Source organism: Apodemus sylvaticus, chromosome 14, assembly GCF_947179515.1.
Source record: "Apodemus sylvaticus chromosome 14, mApoSyl1.1, whole genome shotgun sequence".
Taxonomy (NCBI): domain Eukaryota; kingdom Metazoa; phylum Chordata; class Mammalia; order Rodentia; family Muridae; genus Apodemus; species Apodemus sylvaticus.
The window spans coordinates 88,331,218-88,338,767 of NC_067485.1; the positions used below are offsets into that span (position 1 = coordinate 88,331,218).

Consider the following 7,550-nt stretch of genomic DNA (forward strand, 5'->3'; position numbering starts at 1 on the left):
AATAACTCTGTCTCCCTATTCTTCTGAAACCAATAATATTGCCTTCTTGTTTGATTCTATATAGTAAACACAAACTTTTGGGGTGCTAAGTTTACCCATCAGAGAATCCAGACCACCTGACCCCATTTTCCTGTCTAGGTGACAGCTCGTCTTTTCTTTATCCCCTTGTCTCAGTAATCAGGTCCATTCCTGGAGCCCTGCTGGATATACCAACCAATAAGAAGCAATGATATACAGAAGCTAAATTTTAATGACAGGTAATAAACAGATATCACTTTTAAGCAGATGACAGTCAAATAACAGATATTGACAACTGGTCGGTAGGTAATTTGTTCATTTTACTCAAACTCATATTTATTTATATACTCTTCATACAATCAACTCTGAGGAAAATCAACATGAATTTTCCTGAGTTGTCCTTGAATGTCAAATGTAATACCAAAGACAGGAAGTTCCACAAGAATTCAGAGGAGAGAGAAATGACTTGCAGTTACTTAGAAAGAGGTTTTCCTGCTTCTGATAATTCAATAAATTAACTGATCAATAATAATTTCTAACAAGGAAAGTGGAGTAACAACTGCATTAAGGGAAACCTATAGAGGGTTGGTTGTTTTGTGTGATGAGAAGAACATACAAACAGGGAGATAAAAAAAGAACTCCAAATAAAGAGATTCCACACCATCCCTATGCCCCATCACAGACTGTAAGCATGTCACTCACATGAGACAGAGAGGACAGAATGTCATTGATGAGAAGCAGCATTTTTCCTAATGCCACTGTTTGGGGGATGCCCATATACTATGAGTAGTGTTTCTCTCTACTCAGCACATGGAAAGTGACTGCACTCAACACTTCCCTAATGGACAGGCACATATATGCATGCACACACTGACTTAACATTTGCTACTGATTTGAACCCAGGAACCCATACCTAGTTGGAATGACAAGTAGTCACCCTGAGAGGCACCACTGCATGACCTCTTTGGAGGTAAGCCTGGGCTTGCTGCAGACTTCATCCCGCTGCAGGTGAATGCATCCAGGAGCAGTGCAGCCAGGTTTCTGCCATCTGAGTACATGTCAGCGTGATAGTCCATCCAAACCCACAACCTTTTCTTCTTATGACAAAGGACCAGGTTCAGTAGGAAATCACCAGAACATTTTATGTCTGTAAGTAGAGCACATCTGAATGCTTGTATCTGCAGCCCGGTGGTTGGAAGATATCTGGCCTAAGTCAGGCAGCCTGTGCTGTTGTCACTTCCTGTGTCAGAGGTGACTAAAGGTAAAATCTGTCTTGGCTCAGATGGTGTGCCAGATTTCAAAGGAACAGTGGGGACAGGAAACATGTTAAGACTGGGCTAGAACAAATGACCTAACGGAGGGTTAATTCCGGAGTGGATAGTCAGCCACTCAAATTACAGTGGCCAGAAGGGGTGTGGAGGGTTGAGATTTGATCCTGCCAACAATGACAGACAAGGAGATTTTATTTGTTAGGTGAACTTGGCAACACAAATCTCTAGGCAAAAGTGGCTGATACACTGTTAGGATGGTGACTGCGCCTTAGGGCCAGGGCTTCGTCCACCCTGGAGCAGAATCAGAGACAGAAAATAATGGAATGGAGTCTTGATCCGGGAGAGAAGCCTCGGCAAGAGCAAGGCTTCCTGTCAAGGTCATCACTAAAAGTTATTCCAGACAAAACATTAAGGCGAAAAGTGAACTGAAAACAGGAAAGAAGTCTAGTCCTATGAGACAGTAGCAAGATAAAAACTCAGGGTTAGGGACCCCAAGGAACTGCTGAAGCCCACAAGGATTAGGACAAGCCAATGGAACTCAGGTGAGATCGATCGATCGGTTGATCGATCGATCCTTCTGTAGTGTGACTGAGTAAGAATGAGTAAAGTTGTCTAGGTCCTGGAGTCATGTGCAGAGCACAAGAGAACAGCAGGCACTCAGAGTCCACGGTGCATCTGTTGGCTTCTTCCTGTCTGACTGTATAGTAGGTTTATTACAAGCTTTCACTTTTTTGGGTGGCTTGGGGTGAACTGGCACATTAGTGGAGAAGACGACAGCTCAGCATTTACTGTAAGGTTGTCACCCTGGCCGGTGTGTGCCCTGTCCATGTCAGCATGGTGGACTGAAGCTGGCGTCTCTACAGAGAAGGGCTAAGAAGATGTCTGTGTGCCAGAGTCCCGTGGCCTCAGGAGAGTAGCGACAGGAAGCTCTAACAGGTGGAAGAATTTAAATTGCCAAATGGCAGGGAAGAGCCTGCCAGAGGCCAAAGAGCGTACACACTGCCAGAACTCCTGGACCACAGGCACGCAGGGGCTGAAGGTTGAGCTAGCCGTCACCCATAATGAAGCTTCACTGAGGGGACATGGGATCTGACTGTACGCCACTGGAGAGTGCCTTTGAGTTTCATCAAAAGATACTTCTGGGGCTAGGGAAGTACTTGTCTTACAAGCAAGAAGGTTTGGAGTTGATTCCCCAGGACCTTTTTCTTTTTTTAAGCCAGGTTTGGTGGTGCACACCGTGAACTGTGATCTCAGTCAGAGACGGTGAGGTAATTGGATCTCTGGGGTTTGGTGGACATTTAGCATAATCTACTTGGTGACCTGGTAAGTCCGGGACCAGTAAGAAACCCCGTTTCAACAAAACAAAGCATAAACAACAAACAAACAAACAAAAAATAAGGTAGAGAATAGCAGAGAAAGTGGATGATTTCTGACTGTTGCAAACATGTGCAAAGGATTTACTGATCCTAAAGCACACATGCACCCACACATACATGAACATGTATGTACAAAACAAAAATATTCTTTTGCATGGCTTCTATCCGTGTGCCCACCTTGAGCTGTAGATGGGTGAACAAGATCACTGGGCAGAGCTAAAGCTTGGGAAGGCATGCCGTCTTCATGCAGGGCCTGTGTGACTCCATGCTTTTAACAGCCTCCAGTGGAAAATCCAGCGTAGGTTTCCATCAACCAGGAGTGCAGCAGTGTAAGGCACTCAGAAAGAAAGCAAGCTAAGTCCCTAAAAGGGACAACTTTGGCCCTTCCAGGGTGTCTGTAAGGAGTGCACAGAGGGCGTTACATTGAACACTGAATGGTCTGGGATCAGGAGTAAGCTTTGTACTGCATCCAAGGCCCAGGCAGCTTCGTTAACATAGAGCAGAATCTGTCAGACACTTGAATCTAACTTTCACCTTGACTGGCTTTGCCTTGTGTTAAATTCATTAGATGATCTTGTCATGAAGCCAAGATTTTCATTTGAATTTGAAAGTCCAACCCAAGGGGTAAGAACCAGAACAGAATTTCCACTAGACTCACAGAGCCTTCTAAACACACACACACACACACACATACACACACACACACACACAGAGAGAGAGAGAGAGAGAGAGAGAGAGAGAGAGAGAGAGAGAGAGAGAGAACTGGTGTTGCATTTCTTAAATACCACATTTTGGGAAACCATGTATACACTGCTCTTAACAACTAAGCAACAGTCATATTTGTATATGCTGATTCATTTAAAATATAAAAATAGTAAAGGAGTTTGATTAATTCTTTTGTTGGAAGCATATATGCCTTTTAAAATATTTCTCTGTAAGGAAGATATATTTTCAATTCATAAGCATACTGTGTAAAAGAAAATATTTCCAATTAGTCATTCTTCAAAACCACGCTGAGAATGTAATGGTATTAGTCATAACATACCATGATATAAAATTAGGTTTCACGCATGAAGGGGCGTGGGGTCCCTATCTCTGCAGAGCCCCTCATTCATCTCTGGTGTAAAGGGTCACCACGCTGCTCTGCATGTAAATGTCCCACACCGCAAACCAGACCCAGTCCCTTCCCAGTTACAGTGACGATGTCCAGGCCACTTAGGTGTAAGCAACTGGGCCTGCCAAGGCCATCATCATTATCAGGCAGGGACACTATGTTGGCTCAAGGAACGGGGTATTTTAGTCTTAAAAAAAGAAAAAAACCCTAAAGTTACCACTTCAGAAAGCTTAGAATCATAACCTTCAGGTTTCTATTCAGTTTACTGAAATGAATCCAAGAGATCTTAGCTGTGTGCATTACCCCTCCACACAACCCACATTCAACAGGTTACCTGCTGTCAAAAATTCAAGTACAATTAAAATGAGCTTATATTCTCATATATTCTAGTTTAAAATAACATTTTTTCTCTTGTGTAAAAGTTAAGCCATTTTTTTAATAAAGAAAATTGAAAAGATACAGTTTTAAGGTGCATTTATCTTATCCTTGCTTCGGCAGTCTTCAGAAACAAATACTTTTGAAGTAAGGTTTGTAACCCTCTGTCAGGAAAAAGTGGTGTAGTGACTCCTTCAGATCTCCCTAAAGCTTCTTACATAAGATTCAGAGTAAGTAGGTTTAAGACAAAACTACTCTTATCTTAATATCTGGTCTTTATCTAAATCCCACACAATTCCACACAATCTATGTCTTCAAATTACACACTTGCCTAACAATAATTTTCTATGACCAAAGATTTATGTTCAAAGGTTTTTCAAAAGGTCTTGCCTTTTATCTTATTTTGCTATTAAACTATTAAGTCCATTTAAATCACTATCTACTATTGTTTGTTTTAAAGTCTTAGATCAATCTTACTTTCCTGTTTAATTCTACCCCAAATCACCCACTCCCAGTGCAGGGTACAGTCCATTTCAGATCTGCAGCCACTAATTTTATCTGAGTAATGCACATAAAAGTTATGTGGTCTCATGGAACTTCCGACATGACAAGCCTTCTAGCTTCACAGCAGGTAACTGCGTGTTTAAGCTAATTGAGACAAGCCACACAAATGTGCTCTAAAGACAGAGTTATCCAGTGGTAGATGTGGGGTTCACACTCCACTGCTCTGGCCTATGTGAACACACATGGACGAGGTATGATCCCTGCAAGTGTATACTCCCTGGCCCCAGCTCCTGGCGCAGCAGGGAGCCGTCAGCTGCACAGCATTGGAAACAGAAAGACCTCATTCCTTTTTAACATTCACTCACTGCAACCCTACGTCCATGCATACGGCTTTTCCCCCAGGATCCCCCTTCTCCTCTTTGAAAGGTATATCTCCCTGTGAGATCTCTCCAGCAAATCCACTAGCATTGTTTTAAACACAGGAAACCATGTTGAACCGTTCCTGCAGAATGAATCTTTCCCAATATGAAACCCTCTGGACTTCATAATTATTAAGCAGGCTTTAAGAATATGTTCTGTTTTCAAATAGTAATCCAAAAAAAGGGTGGGGGTGGGGGCAAAGTGCAGTGTGTGTGTGTGTGTGTGTGTGTGTGTGTGTGTGTGGTACATTTTCTATCTTGTTGAATCTCAGAGGCCAAGAGAGAAAGGAATGATCTGTTGAAAGCTCACAGCGAAGTGGTCAGTCTCCCTAACAGCAGTCTGCCACCCTTTCAAAACCCTGCCAAGAACATCAGTGGAGCTGGGTGGGTAGACGGAGGCATATATGCTTACAGACTTCGGACAGGTTCAAAACACTCACCCACAAAGCAAGGTCTGCGTTTTTGAAATACATCCATATGGATGAGAGTCTCCAATGTGTTTTTTCCCTTACTCCCACCCTGCATGCAAGGAGAATCTCACAGGCTCCCCAGCAGGCAAGGCAGCGCCACAATTCCAATACTCAAAAGTGTGGAGTGAATAAGTGAATTCTAGCTCCTTGGGTCAAACATCCCCCCTGACCTCAGCGGTTTAAAAACCATCCTGTAGAAACAAGCTGAGCACAGAAACGAGCTTGTGCCAGGAGCAGGAGGACTCCCGAGAAGAGATCCCATGTAGTTTAGCACCGGCGGCTGAGCCACAGTAGACTCGCGCCCTGGCTCAGTACCCTCTCCCAGGTCACCATGAGTGGAATAAAAACCGCTTTTTCCCTCTAGAAAAGTGACCCCAACAGTCGCCCTTCGCTGCGCAGTTGGCAGGGATCTGACTTAGCCCTACTTTAAAAAAAAAACAAAAAACAAAAAACAACGTATTGAAAGGCAGGCACACAGTAGCACAGACACACAGCTCTGGCTAGGAGAGAGAAAAAAGTCCAAGGAAGCTGGGTGAGCCGACCAGGGGCTTTCTTGGCCACTGATCGCCTGTCCTGGTCTCCACATTCTCCACCCTTAGTCCCTGCGCTCCAACTCCTCATCAGACAGATCTCTAGTTCCCGTTCCCCTAGATCAACAAAATCACCTCCCTTCATCCCTCCTCAGTCCTTCCTTTAAACTCCACCAGCAAACACATTTCCTACGAAGGCGGAAAACTTTTCTCCTTATTTCACCACCAGATAAGGCAAGAAACCGGGTCAGAGGCGCCGCCAGCCGCTCTGCCCGGCGCGGTGGCAAGCAGCGCATGTCCTTACCTGGCAGCCGTGCTCCAGGTGGCTGTCCCACTCGAGTCCTCCGCGCCTCCCCGAATCTCCCGGACCGTCCGGTTCGCTCTACCGAACCTCGGTCTCCCGCAGCAGGGAGTTCCGAGACAGCGACTGTCCTCAGCTTCGCTCGTGTCCCGGAGCCGCCCTTGTCTGCATCGCCCGGCTTCTGGGTGCAAACGCAGCTGCGGACTCTTCTCGGCGGGTCGCGAGCGCGGGGCTCCCGGCTGCAGCCGACTTGGCCCGCGGTTGCGCTCCCGGGTCCGAGCGCGCTCCGCCCGCGGGCAGCTGCGGTCGCGCGTCACATGCCGCCTCCGGGCAGCAGCCGTGGCACCTGCCCGGGCGACTGCACTGGGGCTCGGCTAGTCCGCCCCCGCGTCCTGCGCGCCCCTGTTCACCCCAAACCTCTCTGATCTCGCCTTAATTTTCTTTTTATCCTCCTGCTCTCTCACTTCTCATCCCTTTTCTCTCCCTCTCTTTCTATATTTTTTATTCTTTTCTCCAAAAGCAGGCAGAAGGAGCTCCAAGTGGGAGGAGAGCTGTCCCTCCCCATGAACTCTTCCTCTGCCTGGTGGTGGCGATCGCGGCTACTGCTGCCCCCGTCCTCCTCCCCTTCCTCCTCCTCCCATTCCTTCTCCTCCTTCTTTCAGTGTAACGCACGAGCTGCCTGCTAGAGCCCTAAACCTGCTCTGTTTCTGAGCATGCCCAGTGGCCCTGCAGGCTCCTCGCTGCTCCCCTCGTGCGGGCTTGGATGCGTTCTCTGCCTGGCAGGGGCGAGGGAAAGAGGCCCAGGGAGATCCGGGGTACATTTCTAGGATCGCTAGAGGCCAGGCACAGAACCTGGGCGAGGAGTATCCACTACCTAGTGTGGCCTCATGTGTTCCCTATTTGCGCCCAGTATTTCAAGGGTTGATGTTGATTAGTTTCGTGTTCCATTTCAAGTCTGAAGTGGGTTTCCTTCAATTGCTTAGAAGGGTATGAAGAATGCGATTTCTTGGGCTCAACTTATGGATGAGCGAACCTCAGTTCTAGTAAATAAACGACCTGGCTGGCAACTTTTCTCCAGGGGACAGTATGGTGCATGTATGATTTGAGATAGCTTGTTTATGCAGAGCAAAGCAGCAGAGGACACCGCAGCTTTGCTTCCCAAAAGTTTACAC

The 7,550-nt window shown here is 46.3% G+C and overlaps 1 protein-coding gene across 1 annotated transcript in view; it reads right to left on the bottom strand.

Moving 5' to 3' along the window:
* The window catches only part of Chrm3 (cholinergic receptor muscarinic 3), a 492,930-nt gene extending 485,966 nt beyond the window's left edge, over positions 1 to 6,964 (bottom strand). Inside the window, exon 1 of the mRNA XM_052157102.1 lies at positions 6,382 to 6,964. The gene's annotated coding sequence lies outside the window, so the exon portion shown is untranslated. The remainder of the gene's footprint in view (positions 1 to 6,381) is intronic.
* Positions 6,965 to 7,550: the final 586 nt, after the last annotated feature.